The 21,344-nt window shown below is 31.7% G+C and overlaps 1 protein-coding gene across 2 annotated transcripts in view; it reads right to left on the bottom strand.

Annotated features, from left to right (window-relative positions):
* Positions 1 to 21,344, bottom strand: part of LOC132951701 (leucine-rich repeats and immunoglobulin-like domains protein 2) — a 141,500-nt gene that overhangs the window by 82,966 nt on the left and 37,190 nt on the right. For both annotated transcript variants that reach the window (XM_061023583.1, XM_061023584.1), the window contains exon 2: positions 14,438 to 14,552. The gene's annotated coding sequence lies outside the window, so the exon portion shown is untranslated. The remainder of the gene's footprint in view (positions 1 to 14,437; positions 14,553 to 21,344) is intronic.

Below are 21,344 nucleotides of genomic sequence, written 5' to 3'. Positions count from 1 at the left end.
TTCGTTATAACCTCTGTTTTAAGGTTAGTACTTTAGTAAACTGCACTACCAAAAATAACCAAAACTTCAAACGGTTATACAACAAACAAATAGTCGGCGTTTGTCGCTTTGACCGAAACAAACCACCCTGTGTCAAGGTAGGTATGTATACGTATGTACTACACACTCAATTTATAAAACTACGGTATAATAATGTATCGGTGGGATTTGCTAGCTGGCGGGTAGTAATTAATGCTGTGTGCGGGCGTTATTCCACCCGAAACGCGCTTAACACATGGTCTAAACAGAAGTCAGTCAATCTCGGGGCTTTTTAGATACCTATACCACCGCGACCGTCCTTTGGTTTCCTCCCTTTTGTTTTCCCGTTCGCACGCCCCCCACCCCCTATCACTCTCTCTCTCTCTCTCTCTCTCTCTCTCCGTCAGTCTCCCGTTTCATCTTTCTTCCACCCCCTTCCCCCTAACAAACTAAATAAATCTTTAACCTCTCGACCGTACTCTGCCGAGATGTCTAATAAAACTTTGTTACGATAAAAACTTTGCTCCACACACGTATGTGTCTTGCCACCTCGACCATACTTTCACGACCGTGGTACCGACTATCCTCTCCGCCTACGCCTGCCTTTGCTCTTGTGCCTCCTCGGCCGCCGTTGAGAACAATACGAAACCGGAGCACATCACCTCAAAAGACGCAGTTACCCACCCGCTTGTCTGACGCTGATTTTCCTGACGGTAAAAACGCAATTTAAAACCGCCCCCGAACACAAGAGACCCGTTGATTTAATATAGCACGCATCTGGCAAACGTCGTCGCGAATGTGTAATATAATACAATAAAATAAGAGGTCGCTACCAGTACATCACAAATTTAAAAAAAAAGAAACTTTGCCCGTTTTTATTTTGGTTACCTATACGTTTTGTTCTATACGAGCTCGACGAAGAATCCACCGACGTTCGGCGTATAAAAAACAAACCGACATAATATATTTTACCATAGGTACTATGGGGAACAAATAATATAATTTATACACGTGGCGTGTCCATCGAGAAGATTTACTATTTCGCTTGGGAATTTGATTTGCAACGCCCGCCCACCACTATAATAATATACTATATCCGACCCGAACCGTTAATCTGACTTTTGCATCCACGTTTTACCACCTATGCGTCATCATCGATACACGATACAATCAATAAAACAAAATACGTGACCATAAATTATTGTTTTTGAATGACACTACGCGGGCTATATTATTATACAGTGTACGTTTTTCATTTTTCAATCAAACGATCGGAGGGAGATTGCTTGATTGTTATCCCCGACTTTTATAATTGATTTCATAATGTTTGACAGCATTGAATTATCGTATTATATATATAATTTTTTAACGACGTTTCAAATACCGAAGACATGTAGTTTAGTTAAGTTGAGACGTGTAAACAGAAGATGTTCCGTGCGAAAATTCACTTAGAGTATAAATTCAGTGATCTGTAGAAAAAGTTGTATACAACTTTAAATTACCGACTCGGTTCAAAAGGTAGGTACCATTCGAAAATGTTCATTGTCTATTGGCTGGTGTATTAAAGGCTACATATATTTGGCATCCGTTATAATTAGGTTAACGAACACTTCGAGGGAAAATGTTTAGTTTGAAACGGTTTACTCATAGCATTACGCCGTTACCTACCAAAATGGTACTCAACAACGTCGGCTATTGTTCTTGGCCTTACGATTTGCGGTCAATGGGTTGAATATTTTCTAAACTATACTTTTCAATGGTTTTTAAAATGTACGAATATTTTGTGCACATGTATTGCATTTAGTTTATTCGTTAACTACAGAAGTAATGCGTACCTTTCAGAGAAATAAAAAATAACTAATATTTAAAAAAAAAATCATAAATTATTAATCTTTTAAAAAGATAAAATAGATGTTATTAAAGTAAGACCATATCATGTGTCAAAAATAACCTGATTTTTCGATTCCGCATCACCCTGATTTTACTATGCTTTTGTTGAATATTATTAGCCAAAACACTATGCACGTGGCGTATGTTTAGTTGTTTAATCACTTTAATATGAATAAAAAGTAATATTAAAATACCTCTCTCGTCTATTATATTTCTGGGCTTCATTTTTTTCGCATACGTAGTCTCGAAAGCGCTTGGACGTAGGTACACGCGTGTCTCAACCCGCAGACCCCGGCAAAAACAATAGATACAGCAGTGATGGCGTCAGCCACAAATCCTGGGATCCGGATAAAGAGCAGGAGCATTTGGCTGCCGTAGAATAAAAAGGAATAGTGGGATGATGACGACGATGATGAGGAGGACGAAGAAGAAGAGGACGAGAAGGAAGAGGAGGATGAGGAAGAGGAGAGGTAGGATTCACTGGCAGGACAGTATATACCCGCAGGAGCAGAGTGCGCCCCGTTTTTGTTTTAATTAGCCGTCCTAATAAACGGGTCGGGTCTTGATGGATGACGGCCGGGATTTCGACCTACCGAACACACACTCGCGCATGGTCCACGCTGGACCGTGGTTGTGGTGCACAGCGTGTTGCGAGCTTAAGGTTCTGCGTACGTGACCGGCGTGCGGCTAAATATAATATATGTAGTGACTTTTGCGGCGGCGGTGGGCATAGTGTACCTACGCCTTTATACACGTATAATACGGTGCGCCTATAGTCATAGCAGTACTTACACCGACGCGCGCACCCCAAAGGCCGGGTGGAGACGACGCACGTGTATAATATATAATAGTGTGATAGTTGGCTGCGGTTATAGGCGCGTGTAATGGGTTAGGCATATCGTACATATATATATTTTTATGTGTGGGTGTGCGAGTGAGGGTGTGCATGTCTGTATGTGGGTGTGCACGTGTGTGTATAGTGCATGAGGGGTGAAAAATGTTACATTTGGCACGACATAAACGCCGCCGTGAATATTCCGAGGTGTATAGCCTTTTGCTAAATACGAGTCGCGAGGGTCACGTTTAGCGGCTCCCGAAGAGTTTCACACACACACACACACACACACACACACACACACACACACACACACACTTGCACGTATACTTACTTACCTAGGTACCTACCTACCTACATTCCGGTCATATGCGACATTAATATACTCTGGGATCACCTGGGGATTTGGCGTGTGCCGTTCTCCGCTCCAGCGCGCGTTTTGATGACAATTTTTCACGTCTTTTCGCAGTATTTTTCTCTTTTTCTACTAACAGTGTACTACACACACGGAGCATATTATATGTACTTCTATGACATATAATAATAATAACACACGACTGTTGTAGGTCACAGCGGGCGTGTTGTGTTATCCCACGAAAAAAGAATAATAATGATTTTTCGCCACACAATAACACACACACACACACACACACACACACACACATATATCATAAATGTATAATGTGCTTTTGAGGTGATGAATTGTGTCGGCCGTGGGTGGTTTATTTTCGTCAACGAGCAGCAGTCCTGATTAACGGGCTAATGCCGAAAAATATTACTGCCACAAGCGAGTGACGCATATTATTTTAATCAGTTTGTAATAATATTAGGTAACATAATTTTATTATGTGATATGATTTTGAGTTAGTATACAATTTACCAGGTATTTTTTATCCCACGGTATTATTTAGAATTTATTTAATCTATCATCAAAAAAAAAAAAAAAAAAACCCGCAAAACAATATGATTTATGGAGTTATTCCGTGCGGCGAGGCGTATGTACGCATTGTACTTGGTAATTAAAACGTACCTACCTAGTACAAGTAGCATTAGTAGGCGCACATAGGTATAATATTATTATATAAGACCGTAATAAATAATAACAATATACTAATTTACTGTACTCGCACTACGATTTAGTTTTAAAAAGTAGGTTCAATAGGTTTTACTCTAAGCACGCTGTACAAAAATCCGGAGTTGCATTATGTATATGATTTGGAGTTTGATCATTATTAATTTTTTTCTTTTTTTTGTAAAGGATTATATGTTTTGCCTTTTTAATTTTGTTAAACGCATTGTTGCGTTGGCCTACTTTACAAAACCCGACGTGCAAGGCTTATCTCCAAATCAAAATGTATTCTTCTCTACGACATACATGCATAATATTATTATAACGAAAACGCGAATTATATTAGTTATTTAACTTTTTTATGATACTCAAAATATATGAAATTTGATGATATTATAATATGTAAATAAAAATATATGTATATAATACACAGCGTGCTCTATAATAAAATACATACAGAGTGTCCAATGAGCACTTATTACTATTTAGTAGGTATTTAAAACCAGCGAGTGTCTTTAAATCGCATTCTCCATTTTTAAACTGTAAGGATTTTTGTGCGTCACCACTATAATAATTTAGTTGGTGAAACGATAGATTAGGTTCGTAACCAATGGTCAACAATAATTACTAATAACGACCGTCGAGTGGACACATACGACATAGGTATGTACATAGGTATCGACTATTTTGAATAATTGTATTACATCTTCGACAAACTTAATATACTTAGCCAATGTCGTATATTTTTTTGAATTTATACACTTTGCTAAGAGCCTTAAACACACGCTACCGCTGCCGTCGGTGGTTGGTCACTTATCGATTGTACTATATCTACCTTAGCTACCTACCTAAATAATACAATGCAATTTTGGCCACAAATATAGGTAGGTAATATAATAATTATTGTAACTGTGTGGCTAATTTATTAGGTATAATCTAATATAACGCATGGAAAAACCTATATGATTTAAATATTTTTTTTGTAGGTACATTCAATTATATAGAAATGAATGTATTTTACGAACAACAATTAATTTGGAAATTAAAATTCTGTTTTAAATCTATAAGAAAACAACTTCCCTTAGCTTGAATTTTCTCATAAAATGTTTCTCACAAGGTTTATTAAAGTAGAAACAATAACATCAAATGTCTAATATCTATATTTATATAAAAATGAGTAATACTAAATCTGTGTACAAAGTTGTGGGCATGAAACATAAACTTACAGAAATAACTTTAAAAGTAAATTACGATAAAATATGATCTACAATTTAGTTAATAATATCACAGTTGGCAACAAAATTGAAAAGAAAACATTTTATAAGTCATAATGATACTTAAGGTTTTTAACAACGACTATATATTTCCATGTTTCTTATAAAAATCGAGATATGGTGGGGTGGGGGTTAATAATGTCCATTTCAGCAAAGTGAGAATAATCTTGAATACAATTATTATTAGATTTATTATATTTTTATCCATTGAATTTTAATGACACTGATTTTATGTGTAAGGAATTTAATGTGCTCAATTGTGATAAGTTGCCATCAGCTTATAAGCATAAAAAATCTTTTCCAAAATGATATCATAAATATAACATTAGACAAAAAATAAATAAATAAATTTTATAGGGTAAAACAAAATATACTGTTAAGTGTAAATATTATATAGTAGAATCGTTCAATAAGATACATTTATTAGTATTATTATTTTAATTATAGCAAAATGTGATTTCTCCGATTCGTTAATTCTCAATCGAATATTTGGGAGTAAAAAAGAATATATTATTATATATATTCATCTTTAAATCTATATAGTTTATTATGCTTATGTTTTTTAAATCTCGCCAACACAATATTTTTAGTTTCACAAAGAAAACTTATTTTATCTTTTCGAATTTTTTTTCATTCGAATGTTAATCACCTTTATACTCAAAAAAAGTTTCAATGCCTAAAGCGTAAAATATTTAACCTGCAGGAGCTACAATAATTTTTACTTAAAACTTTTGTATTCTACGAGCGTTTATGTTTATATCTTACAGGATTAAAAATTATTCATATTATTTACTACTTCATCGCGCCCATGAGAAGCTGGAACTGTACAATGTTTCAAATACTTAGGAAGCAAATTAACAAATGATGGAAAAATCGAAATAAACATAAAGTGCAAAATAGCACAAGCAGAAAAAGCATTTTACAAAAAGAAACACCTTTTCACGGCAAACACTGTCAGTCCTAACTTCCTAAGACCAGAAAAGCTCTGATAAAGAGTTTTGTATGGAGTATAGTACTATATGGAGCAGAAACATGGACGATACTCAAAGCAGAAAAAAGATGGATAAATGCGTTTAAAACATGGTGTTGGAGAAGAACACTGAACATTTCATGGGCAGATAGAGTCAAAAATGAAGAAGTATTCCAAAGAATGAACGAACCAAAAGTAATATTGGAAACAATCAGAAAAAGGAGGAAAAAATTAATTGGACATATAATAAGAAAGAATAAATGGATAACAATAATAATAGAAATAAAGATAGATGGAAAAGCCAGAAGAGGTAGACCAAGAACACCATTTATGAAACAAATCATAGAAGATATAGAAAAAACTATATAGAGACCAATGGAGGAAATCCATCGAAGGCATTGAACCTAAGAATGATAATTGTGATTTTTTTTTTATTCACAGTTGTATTGAAAATAATAATTATTACCGATATAGTACGAGTAATACCCAAGTACAATAGTTGTCGAGAGGAAGTGAAAACCTAACAGGTTATCTTATGGTTTTTAATCAGTTACATTTTACCTCTAGAGTTCTGCAGTATTTGATTTTTAATCAATATAGGCGTGCCGGATAAAACTTGATCTACAAAATTTCATCATCATAAAAAACATAACTCCTCTCGTTGCACCCTGAATATAAAATCCGCGTTCGTCAAACGATAATATTATGAAACTATATAATATGAACTTATAAAATTATAGATGTATAATGTGGTCCTAACCACCAGTCATTAACGTGGATATAATTTTGCTTTTTTTGGGGGAGGGGGGCTCATTGTTTGTTATATAGGGGAGCCTTAACCAGAATCCCTCATAAGTTTGTTATGCTGATGCCGTTAGCCGTTAGTATAAAAAATATATATATCATGACATTTCAGGGTTTTGCAACAACCTTTATTAAGATTACGATTTTAATACACGGTCGCATCTTACGAAATACGTTCACAGAACACTAAAGGCATTTAAAATAAAAATGCTGAAACCACCTCAGTCCGCCTCACTCTCTCTACGCCTGCATTGATGCCAGAGCGTATTTTATAACCACTTGTACAATTGTATATACTATTATTATGTTTAGGAGGACGTAGTACTACCCACATGACGTGTTGTCTCCGTCTTACAATTAATGTACAACATAGCCAAAAACTGTTTTGCGCTTAACAACTTTACTCTCTCTATATTTATAGTAGAATTTACAAAATTCCGTTTTTAATAATTAAATGAAAAAAAAATAACCTAATGTTCTCAAACCAATAACTTTAATTGTATTTATGTTATCCAAAAATAAAATCGCAGACAAAGTAATTCCACGTTCGTTGTGGCGTTTTAGTAATTCTACTATATAAATACAGAAAGAGTAAAGTTGTTTCGAGCAAAACGGTTTTTGGCCATGTTGTACATATTTTGAAAGACGGAGACAACATGTGCGGATAGCACATCCTCTTCATACATTTTTTTTCTGCACTTATTAATACAGAATAAAAATATATGAAAAGCTAAAAACCAATACGATTTGCTTGTCTATAAGTACACGCATTTTTCACCGTGGCGCCGGCAGCAGGGCAAACGGCTGCACAGACGTCGATCTGTTATATTCAATCAAATCCTACAGCATTAGTCGGTTTTCCACTGTTGGGAGTCACGAGATGGCGTCGCGTGTAAGACGCTTTTGAGGAATCAAAGAGGGCTTACAAACATTACTTGTAGGTTGGGACGAGACTTGTTATTGGTTCACTACGTTTGATTAAATTTTCAAAAGGAGACATTCTTTGAAGTCGATCAAATTATCATTTTACTACTTTCTTTCTAAATCTCCATTTTATTCGCCGAATTATACGCGTGATTCTTAGGTTTATTTTTTTCGCGATAAACGGTTTAAGATTGGAGACAAAAGACTAAGGAAAAAATCGAAAATTAGTATTACTCTCGCGTCGAAAGTTTTTGCTGCCGACATCGTGCGCGACAAAAAAACGAAAAGGCCAGTTATTGGTACAAAAATAAGCTACACACACACACACACACACACGTCCATAAATCATATATAGGGTGATTTTTTAAGCATGCTCATCTCTATTTTCCCCTTTAATTTTACATATTTTATTCAAATTCTGATTCTTAGAATTTTTAAGTACACCTATACCTAAAGACCAAATTTTAAAATTGTTGATATTTTTTTTACAACTTATAAGGAGTTTCTTATAAGATACAAACTTCCATTTTTCAAATGAGGACCGACCCTTTTATTTTGAAAATTATTTAGCGAATGATTTTCTTGAAAATTTGATGTATCTAAATTAATCTTAAGCTCTCTATTTACTTAATCCAGTAGCGGATTTGATGCGTCTTCTATGGGGGAAGGGGGGAAATATTCTTTTGGTCCAACAATTTTACTTTTAACTATTAACACTCGGAACTTTTATATACATTTTTGAAAGACATTTTTATACATAGGTAGTTAAACGGCGTGTCTTACTTAATAAGCATTACCATAATACATAATTAATATCCTTAGTATACAAAGTTATACAACCCAAAAATTACTCGCTTGAATTTTTATTTAGATATATAAAAATTCTTAAAAAATATTTGCTTAACAATTAAGCATACAACTAGGGCGAGCATGCTTAAAAAATTACTATGTATATATATTTATAATATAAACTTCTATATTAACCTACATATACTTGAAAATTCCGAAAATCATAATTTTAACACATGGATCATTTGAGCACAAAAATAAGCATGCTTAAAAAAATCACTCTGTATGTATATATATAATATATATATATATATATGTGATACCAGATACGCTTTTATACAGTTATTATTAGTATAAAGTGTGCACAAGAAACATAACTATAATTCAGCAGCTTGACAAAGTGTACTGTTATAATTTTTTTTCTCACCTGCAGTATACGGCGTTGTAACAATAACGCTTAAGAATATAAATCATAAATGCACATATTTTTATCTCGGAGAGTGAAAAATATAAATAATACGTCGCCCGTCCTCCGCGAACGTCATCATAATATGGTAAGTATAACAAATGATACACGATATATTGTAATATATTATTGGGCATCTTTTATAATATTCTATTCTCTCAACGCGCGACGGTGTAAATTATTCTGTTCTTTAAAATAATAGCAAAATGAATACAAATTACTCGACAGTCAGTTCAAACTGATAATAAATAATAATAATAATACAATTTAATATGTGTAGGGTACCCATTAATTTTAAACATTGTTTTTTTGCTCAGTTGCGATATCACTCTAACGCTTATTTTGTGTAAGTAGTAAAAAAAGTGATATATAATCATTCGAATAAATCGCGATGTATATTTTGTGTTTTGCACAATGTAAACATTTATTCAGATAACTATTGTTTTTTTTTTATTAAAATGTTCTCGTAAGCAATATATTTTCTACGTAGCTTTTTCGATTTATTGTGAATTTGGAGAGGCCCTATAATACGCCACACACCGATGTATGTACGATTTCAATAAATATAAATTTATAACAATATCACTTATAATTATAGTCGTTCCGTCTTATACACACTCGTATGTGTTTTAACTGTGCCGTCTTGTCAATATTTACATTAATTATGAAACGTTAGTAATTCGATGGAAAAAGGACTTTTATTATTTTTACACTTAAATAATATTGTATATGGGTATCATCAAATAGACAATAAGTAAATAAACTCTTTAGGAGAATATAATAATAAAATATAATATAATTTTCCGTGATCTAAGTGGTTTACTGTATAAATATTTACTAAGTAAAAATATTTTTTATTAATAAATGACACATTATCACAATGTGTATTCGATTTCAAAATACCTACCCATATAATATTGTAAAATTGCAAATTATAACAAAATGTATTCGTTCACTATACTTAAATAGGTTGATCAGATTATATAGAATTAAATTTATTGTGTGACTGTATATAATTATAGGTATACGTCGAGTGTAATACAATTTAAGTGTGGATGTACCGATAATTAAAAAATTCTAATCGACATGACCCGCCCGATTAATCTGATTACAGCACACACGCGTGGTGGATTTTATCCCCGAAAATCGAAATACAATTATGAATTAAAGTAATTACCAGCCAACTACTCAATAGTTTAACAAAACATTATAATGGAAAATGATTTACGACCAGGTATTTTGATTAAAAATGTTTATTGTCTATATATTTACGTGAATAAACTACCTACGACCTGTTTAAATAATATTTAAGCGTCGATAAATAAATCACAAGTTATTCATACTATTTTAATAGGCTAATAATTAATATTCACAAATTTATTTCGTTTATACTAAAACTGAAAGTATGACAGTTGATTTTGTACCCCTAAAAAACCTCATTAAGTATATAATATTAAAATATTACTAAATTCTTGTAATGCTGAATATTCATGAGCAGCCGTTTACGTCAAGTATAATACTGCTATTATTTTACAAATGATTTAGTATCGGACAGCTTATAAATACTAAATACTCTTAAAAAACAGTCGATGGGCAAATAAATAATATAATAAACCGAAGAAGTATAAAGAGGAGACAAATAACTCGACGTCGAGTTTAAAAACAATCGATCAGCGGTCAAACAAGCTGCAGGTATATGTTGTATTTAATTAGTAGTTGTTTTGTATATAGTTTTTCCCTACATCTAATGAGACCAAATAGAATTGATCACATACATGGCACAAATTATATATTATGTACGTTATTTGTCAGAGTACTTCTTAATATTTAACGGTTTGATTGACGGTTTTTGAGACGTGTATATTCCTCGTGGAAACTTTAAACAAGTTCAAAGTCAATGTCTGTCTTAGCTTTCACTGTCTGTCAATACAACGCGATGAGTAACGAATTTAATCTGAAATAATATATATAGTTTCAGACGTTTCAGTCATCAGCTACAGTGACGAAACAAGAAGCAATTCCCATAGCACTTTGTCGCGCCGGGACTAGAAATACCACCGGAAGACTAAAAAGAATAGAAACGAATAAATGATGATTTAAAATAATGAAAAAAAAAATGATTGGACTATTCAATTAGGCTGTGTTCAAAAACAGATCTGATACGTTTTGAAATGTCTGCAGGAAACTTTGTAAACGAATTCAAAACCAAGGGATCTTTTTTTTTTAAATTATAATATTATTCTAATTTTAAGTTGCGTAGAAACGGATACAAATCAATTTATTTTTTTCAATTTTTTAATAATATACTGCAGAGACGGAACGTACAACTTTATTATTTCTGAACGTTCAACGCGTTCGAAATGTTTGGATAAAATTTGTTTAATTTGAATAAATTGCTAACGTCGAATAATATTTTGCTATACACATATAGCAGGTGGTAGATACTACAACTATAGCTATTAATAAGTACCTATGTTAGATATTAGTTTCCTGATATATTTTCCGCCTTTTCCGGAGTACTCTGAATTCGTAGATTAAGTTATAATCGTATACCTGTGAATAATTAAAACGCGGAAATTATGACATAGGGCATATTATTAAATAAACCGAGAAATATCACAATTTATTATCTTTACGATTTAATCGTACCGTCTTTGGTACATAATAATAATAATTTATTAATTTATCCAACAAGAAATATATTTACAAGATGTATACGAAATTCGTAATTATTGCTGGATCACCTCCAAAACCAAAGGCAAAGGTGAGAGTTAATGTGAGTACAGTCAAATAAATATATCAAGAATTATTAACATACAATGTATTAAGTATTAACAACGTACAATTTTTCAAAATATAGAGAAAAGTTTTCAAGTAAATAACCTACGAATAAATAGTAAATAACCTAAAATAAAAATACATTATAAATTATAATTATTTAAATCAAGAGACATAAGTTTTCTTTTTAACTATTTAAAATTCATGATACGATAAATACTTATTTATATGTTTCACACAAAAATGCGTGAATACAAAATATGGTTCAGATTGACAAAAATTAGTTCTCAATTTAGGTAGGTAATATAATATTAATATTTGTTAAACAAAAATTGTGTGTTATAATATTATGAGTTGGTGAATTAACTGTATTAATATATTACTATATTAATATACTTAAAAACTACAGCAAAGACATGCATTATATGAATAGACTTAATGTTTAAAATTTTACATTCGTTATATAAAAAGTTGATGGGAAGAGATTATATTTTATATTTCCATTAAATTCATATTCTAAGCAATAACGGATCTTTTTGTATCGATAGTTACTGTTAATTTAAAATATACCTTGAAACACCGTTCTCCATTAGAAAATCACGCATTACACGTATTTTATAATTGAGTAATTTAAATATAATTATTATAATAGTATTTAACATTTAATAATGCAGTAGCAGTTTATTGTCTATAGTTAGTTTGTTATTAAATAAATCGGAAAGGGTTGAATTTCATACTTGGTTTATGTTCTTTACACACATAATAAATATACCTTTTAAAATTATACTGTCGACTTAATTTTTAAATAATTTACGTTATATTTAACTTGTTGCATTGAATACTCGGAATAAATTAAAAATAAACTATACTTAAATAAATCAACATGATAATTACACTTAAAGTGTTTTGTTTTTTTTTTATTTAACTTTTACTAAAAACCAAAAGTAACTGCTCTGGTTGAAACCGTTTTTTTTTATTTTTTTTATTTTATTATGATAAAATTAATACACTTACAAACATTTTTTTCTGGCTTAAGTTTTCTCTACTATTGAAATAATGTGTTTTTTTACTCGCGTGTATTGGATCTTCAGTAATAGATATTACAACAATATTAGGTATTATCGCTGCATATTAATAGTGTTCACCAATATAGATGAGCAAATGTTGTGAAAATAGTATCAACGTTTTTCTCGTTCCTTTTGGTAAATATATTGAAAAAACAAATCACATTAAACTATACAGTTGAATCGCGAAAAAAATATCCCTTAAATAATTTAATGAAGCGGCGTTGACATGTTCGGTCTTTTTTTTATCGTGTCAAAATCATTATCCAAGTTTCCGTGTGATTAAAACGTGTTCGACAAAAAAAAAATGAAACGTCACAAGAAGAAGCTATTCTAGGAAGCTATATAGTTAGTATAATATGGTATTGTAGGAGGAAACGCGTACGCTTGTACGTATAGTTATAAAAAAAAATGCAGTCAGGAAATTATAATGAGTAGCAATTTCCTTCCGTATACATTTACCGCTGTTACTATCATCTGTGCCCTTTAAGACCTCCGTCGGAGGAGGGGCTTAATCTGTGGTGGATGTCGTACTTTTTATTTTGTATTTATACCGTTAGGTACCTACCTACATGAAGAGCTTTTTAACAATTGATTTCCCTCACCATACAAATCTTCTACCGTCTTGTTATCTAGTATCCTGTGGCTCTTCATTATTTATAATTGGTTATTCCTTAATAATATGATTTCAAAGGTTTCATTTTTATTTTTTGTGTACAATAAGATGAGCCGTTTTGTGCGTATATGGCTTACAATATTATTATGAGGCGTCTAAAAAGATTGACTCGACTCGTAAAATGATTTTAGTGCATAAATGGTACAAAAAATAAAATATGTATTCAAAAGTCAAAACACAGTCATATAATAATTATATTATATTATGCGTACCTTATCTTTTGTTTTTTAAGGAACTATAATTTAATGCGACGGTACTGCTTATAACTATTTTCTATTTTGCACGCTCTTACGTTAAATTAATTTTTGGTTAACATGATAATATAATATCATATTTAGTAACTTTACTAAAACTGTGCGCGCGACAATAACAGGTTTATAACTACTATTATGTACTTTGTACTTCTGTAATATAATTCACAACATCCGGCTAATGAACTTTAAGACCCTTGATTATCATTTCAAATGTAATTTTAGTACAAAAGAACGCTTTCTATTCTCCAGTTAGGTTTGGCCTTTAATTATTATTTTATCAACCTAACCTACACAAGAAATATCAATTTTCCGCATAATATTCAAATTAATAATAATATTAGAGTTTCTTACTGACTTTTCCAGTTATAAATAATTTATCTTTTTCTACGCCATTTTTATGGTCCGTCGTTTTTGATTCATTAGAGATAAATTATGTACAAATATATTATATGAAAAAAAGCCTATTGTTACGAAACTTAGTTAAGCATTATAATCATATTGTAATCCGTTCGTTTTAGGAAAAAAAAATCAATGAATGTTGAACATTGTTTACGTGACGACGTTAAGTATACTGTACAATATATTTTATGAATATTATTATCTAACAATTATTTCAGTGTTCTTACCTTTTAACGGACAGTTGAAATTATTTGTTCGGACTATTGTCGAAAACAACCACTGCTTTTGTTTCCTTCCGGTGTTCTGTGAGGTTTTAATCAATTGCCATTGTAGGCTACAGTTCTGAAAATATAATGAAATAAATAAATTTCAATAATTCAACTAATTAATTAATATGAGTTCAATGAGTGGCGGGGACTGAACCTTTTTCAATGAGCGCTACAAATAATAATTGTTCTTTTGTTTTATTTTATTTGGATAATTATTAATATGTGTACCGTACCTATCACAATATAATATGATATCATATTTTATAATTTACATATCAGTTAGTAATTGTTAGTGCAATGAGTATTATTTATCGTCGTTTGATAATATTAAAACTATCTCAGGTGTGTAATGCAAAATTAGGAACAAATATTATAATGAATAAATACTTTTTTTACTATTGGACTATATTAATTGTCTGACATAAACGCACAAAGAAATAATTCGACTACCTACGATATAATAATATTACAATGATACGTAGGTACCTAATATAATATTATGTTGAAGAAAAATAAAATCGTCTTTTAAATTATTCGGTTTCAAAGACAATTTTTAACGCCTGGATTATTGTCTTGGTTCGCTTCCTATTATTATATTGTGTTTTCTCATTGTTTTTGAATCATTGTCAATTCTAGTTGATAGCTGTTTGGGCGCAGCGCGGGGCCGTATATATCTTACGAATGGGACCTATTAATTTTGCATTATGTCAAAACCCCTCTGTTTCTCTATTATTATATGTACACGGGCTAAAAACCCTTTGTGCTCCAGTTACAATGACTAATTAAATTGATAAAGGAAGCTTCTGTTGCAAAACGATAGCTAAAGGCGGAATGCGGGTATAATTTGTGTAGTGCCACGACAGTTGTTGGCGAAACACACATAAATAACGAGCAATAATAATACAAACAAACGCGTTTGCGGTGATTTTGAAGATTTTATTTCGCTTACATATAATATTGCAGTCTGTATAATAGGTACAGTATAATAGGACTTGTGCAATTTTTTCCCCGTTTCTCTATAATTCGCCCATTTCTGAGAACGAACGGTAGTTGTGTATTCCTCCAACATACGTAATATTCCTATTCCGGCAATCCCGAGCAGTTTAATGGCCATTTTTAACTGAGTTGAATTAAGTTTATCGAAAATATTTTTAAAAGTTTGAGGTTCATACACCATAGTTATACAAATTTTTTTTTTGAAGTTAAGTTAAAAGTTACATGGAAACTTACATTTAACTTAAGTTAAGTCAGGTTAATTTGTTTAATGTACAAACAGCCAGTTATATGGTTTAAAATAATAAAAAGTGAATGTTTATGCAATATATGCATTGTCCATAATAATTATTGTATCATAATTATTATTCAATTATTCATAAATTAACGTAACTATTGAATATTTTCTAAAATCAGTTAAATTGATGAAAATTGAATTAAGAAAGTTAGCATAATTTTTAACTTTTTAAATCATTTGTACCCTGCCAGTTTGCTTATTCGTATATCGAAACGTGTCAAGCACACTTGCGTAAAAATGGTTTAATGTTTAAAAAATGTACGCAGTGCATCAGATATATGTACATAACTGAAGGGCAACCAGAAATTTTCTTATATGGCAAGATCGTAAATTATTAAGGAAAGGCGGTACCATACTAACTTCAAAGCATTGTAGAACTTACGAAATATGAAGAAATTCAAATTGGATTGCGTAGTTATATTAAAAATACTGTTAGCTTCAATAATAATACAATTATGTATTTTTAACATTAACTTAAAAAAAATATCTAATTTTGAAAGTGCTGAAAATCAGGATTTTTCACTAGAGGCGGGACCATATTAGTGTTTGGTGCAAAATCGAATGGTGGTCTGTAATAGTGGCTAAATGGGTGGAAATAGTCCAACAAAACGGGGAAAGACTACTTCAAAGTCTGGTGACGGGGGGGGGGGGGGGGGAGAGAGATGGACGAGTTCGCGACTCAGCTACAGCTTACATACAATGGTGAGGACAAAAAAAAATATATTACTTTATATCCGGTAACTTTATAGTTGACCTAACCTACACCTATCCTTAAAGGGGCGATACTCCCCTTAATACTAAATAGAGTTTCGGTATACCTTAGACTCCAATAACTTTTAAGCTGGTTTCCGCGAAATCTTGATTTCTCCACTAAAAATAATATACGGGTTTACTACAGAGTAGCTGGTGGTTTCGAAGTAACAGCTAGTAATTAAATAAAAAGTATAAACACTATTCCTGCTTCGACGCATACAATTAAATAATCTGTACTGATTTTTTTTGTAATTTGACACACTTCTTATGACTATAAGATCAAATCAAGTACGAACATTTTCAATTAAAAAATATGGATATAAAATAATGTAGGTATTATGTGATTTTACACATTTTGCGATAAGCGGGAAATTATTACAAACGTGGTTAATGGTTATTGACAACAGGAGCCTTACAGGCATAAACTCAATAAATAAATAAATAAACAATAATATGACCTTAAAATAGGTAATTAAAGCAATAACTTTTTAACCTAATTTGATTGTACGTATTCAGAAAATTTCGTCATACGGTTTTGCCTCTCATACGAAACTACCCCGCTTTCTCCTATATGGTTTAAGTATATATTTTTGTTTCGTACCTATACATAACATTATTGCTTAGAATTATCATTACTATATATTTATTATTTATATACTATATTGATAGGTTTACCATGCCAAATTTATCACATGACACAAATACTCATGTACAAATTATTTAGGGGTGTTATATTATATAGAACACTCCCTCGTGTCACATCACAATGTATATATCATATGGAAGGAATATAGTCCAGTAGCTGCCAAATAGTCGATCTCAGACGATTTCAAAGCTGATCTCCCTATTTTTTAAGACTTATATTATTATCATATTATATTTAGTAGATAAAGCTACAACACACATATTTCGGACCACCCTGTTTGTGTAAAATGGCATTTTTTTCACATGAAAGTTATAAACACTAAATACTGAGAAATATTTTCTCCTGATAATATTTAGAGCACCGTCTTTCTATAGAGCAGTTGTCAACTATTCTCCAGACTGTAATAATTAACTGGCCAATGATATATAACGACAGACTTCTACGCCAACTGTATAAAATGTGTTAACATATTGACCAAATGTTAATTTATTTTGAAATTATTTAGAAATTTAATGCGAAACACACATTTTTAGAAAACTTTACACTTTACACTATACACTACAAATTCATTATTTAAATAAGTATGTTTATTATTAATGTTACAGATAAAGACTTAAAAATAGAAAAATAATTTTTTTACGTTGATCCTCAAAGAAAATATATATGCTCAGTAAGAACAAATTTGGTCACCCTTGGAATATACTTATTACATAAAATCATCTAATTAGGTAACAATAATCAACGGGAAAAAAAAGGGTGGTTAATAAATAATAATAGTTTGTTGTACCTATCTGTATACAATACAGCCACAGGATAAAATACAAAAAAAAATCTTAATATAAATTTTGTACCTATACATATTAGTTGGAAATTTCATAAAACCTAATTCCATAATAAACGCGTTATTAATGGATTATCATAATAGGAGGGGGGGGGGGACACGCTCGGAGAATCGTACGTCAGAAAAATACGTGCTCACGGAGTAAGAAAATATAATACCATACTGCGTTATAAACCATGTTGTGGGGCGTTAATATAAATATATTATTGTGTATATGGTGTCTCGCTCGCCGTCGTTAAAATATTTAATCGTATAAAATAAAATATATTATTACAATATAATATCATATATATTATACACACGTACGGTGATAATATTATAATATATTATAATAATAATATATACTCACACATCGCATCATGATGCGTGCGGTGTACGAAATTATTGTTCGGCGGTCGCGCGAGACTTGGTGGTTGAAGGGGAGAGTGTGCGGGGGTGGTGGGGGGGGGGGTGGGTAGAGGTTAACGTGGTTTTTTTTTTTAAACGTATATTTTATGCGCTGCACAAAATTAGATTATCTGACGATGATTTACGCGGTAGTCGAGAAGCTGCACGGGTGGCAAAGACGATCGAGTTATCTTGAACGCACGTGCGCAAAGAAATAATAATACCGTAACCCGGTGCAAGGGCGAGTTGTGTTCGTCGAATTATTATTTCACGTTATCATATTTTTTAAACCGAATGCTGTGTGCAGCTGGTTGTGGTTTGGGAGGGAGGGTGTATCGTTTCTAGCGATAAACTAAAAAAAAAATCTAAAAAAGTCAATCCACGACGGTTCAGCGTTCGGAGCGTTTATTGAATTATATCGGACTCGTTTCCGCGATTGCTCCGGCGCCTCCGGGAAGTGCGCGTTTCGCCCTCCGGGAATGCGTAAAAAACAAACAGACATCACGAGGCGTGAAAATTATTTAATACAATCAAACGCGAATAAAGAGTGTACTATATATAATATAATATAATATATGAAGGCGAGCAATCGAGTGCTCTGTTTGGCTCCCGGGCGAGTATAATATAATATAATTATTTATTTATTTATTTATTTTTTATTGGATAACCCGCTGCAACATAGGCCATTGGGTGTGGGGGAGGGAACTGTAGGTTTTTAAATTTGGTATGTTGGTACACGTATGTGTTGTGTTTTGGCAGAATTTCTAATGGGGCACCCGTAGGTTTCTCCCATGCCCTGGGTTAGGTTAGGTTAGGTTTATTCCCCGAGTGGGGGGATGGCGGCACTTGTTCTCCGGACACCGTGACTTGCCCGAAGAAAAATGCCACCCGCGGCCGAGGTATCGAACCAGCGACGGCTGCGTCACAGCCGACGCTTTAGTTCGCTCGGCCACTCCGTCCCGCAATAGTTTATTGCAGGTACCACGATGTGTACATATATTGTTTTGTCCGCGCGGCGCGTTTTTTCATCCCCCGCAAAAATTAACCCTTCGTAGACTTTATTATTACGTATTATACATAAATGTATTTGTTTATGTTTACATTTTTGTGACGTCACTGCTGCAGCTGTACGACGGACAATAATAATATTCGAAAATCGTATCGGCTGTATGCGCCTGTATAATATTATTATTGAAAATACCTATACATACGCAGCAATTATAATATTATAATATACAAATATGGTAGGTCATAATATTTTAACGATCCTTGTATAGAGTCGATTAATTAGAAATTGTTTTTTACTATTATGTGTTCGACTACAGTGGCGTTATATCATAAGACTATAAAAATTAGTTTGTTTATTTAAAAATTTGTTCTTATAAATGTGTTTAAATATTATTTAATAAGGTTAAGATAGTATTGTTTTGTATAAAAAGGTGATCTCCTCATCATGCTGTCAGTGCCATATATTAACTCATCAAATTTACTTATGGCAAATTTTCTAGTTTTAAAAATATACAAGGTGATTCATCAAGCACGTTCACCACCATTTTTTATTTAACTACAAATTTATTCAAATTTTGATTTTTGAAAATTTTAAATGAACCATTTATACAAATTATTTATAATGCTAAATTAATATCAGTCATTAACATTATATGTTTTTGTTAATAAGTAACCATGTCAACGAAAACCTTACGAAAAATCGGTCAGAAGCAAAAAAAACGTGTATCCAGCCCCAAACCATATTAATGTTAACAGAACTTTATATCTCTCCACTGGACACTCCTTAAGTAATACATAAAAAAATATCGAAAATTTGAACATATGGCCTATAAGTATAGGCGTATATTTAAAAATTCGAAAAATAATATATTTTAAATACGATTTATGGCACTTAAATAAATAAGTGCATCATCATTGAAGAAGCAAGGGGGTGAGCATGGTTGGCGAATCACCTCGTTTATAAATAAATATATATGTTTGGCTAATGTTTATAATTGGCTATATGTATCCGTTAGCCGGATAACATACTATATTATTATTATAAATATTGGCAAATTAAGGTAATGAGGAGGTGTATCCCCCTCATTTCCCCCCTCGTCGACTACTATGTATACAAGCTCATAACATATACTTTTAAATTTCATGGTTTAAAATACATCATAATATTATGATATAAAAATATGGTAGATTATATGTTTTATTTTTATGTCAAAGTTTGTGCTCGTAATTTAAGGTTTTACTATATGAAACTTGCCCATATATTTACAGTCGGCAGTCACCGTAAAAACCACATTACAGCGTTTATTTAAAAATAAAGTTTTCATTGGACGACTCATATACGTTTTTATCTGTTGGAATAGGTACATAAAACGATCGATAAATTTATTTATTAATAATAAACAAATAAAATTTATTAGTGGATCGCTCTAATAAAATGGAGGCACGAAAATACCATAAAATCGTGTTTTGTGGTAAAATCTCCAATAATATATTATAGTTCCGAAACGAACAAAATGTAATTTCATGAAACCATAATATTAATTTATACTTTTCTTGCTGATTTATTCTTAAACATTTATGGCATATTATACAGTTGAAACAATATTATTATATATGCATAAACTATAACAATAAACATGACTATTTGACTCCCGGAATAAATTAGCTGAATTCAAACTTCAAAGACTTCTGTTCATAACGAATAGTCTAGAAATTAAAAAAGTACAAGACGTAGATGATAATATTTTAATTAGAGTTGGTGAGTATCTATCGTAGACGTTCCGAGCGGAGACATAGAAAACGCAATAATAAATTATTTTAATATGAACCGAGTTCGGAGTGAATAATATTAAAATAATATTCAACTCCGCTCTTCTAAATTAAAAATATTTTGACTATTATTCACCACTCGTTCGAAATCCCATTTTCATAAAATATT

This window comes from Metopolophium dirhodum, chromosome 9 (assembly GCF_019925205.1).
Source record: "Metopolophium dirhodum isolate CAU chromosome 9, ASM1992520v1, whole genome shotgun sequence".
Taxonomy (NCBI): Eukaryota; Metazoa; Arthropoda; class Insecta; order Hemiptera; family Aphididae; genus Metopolophium; species Metopolophium dirhodum.
The sequence above is the reverse complement of the archived record's forward strand: the minus strand, read 5'-3'. Positions and strand labels throughout refer to the sequence as shown.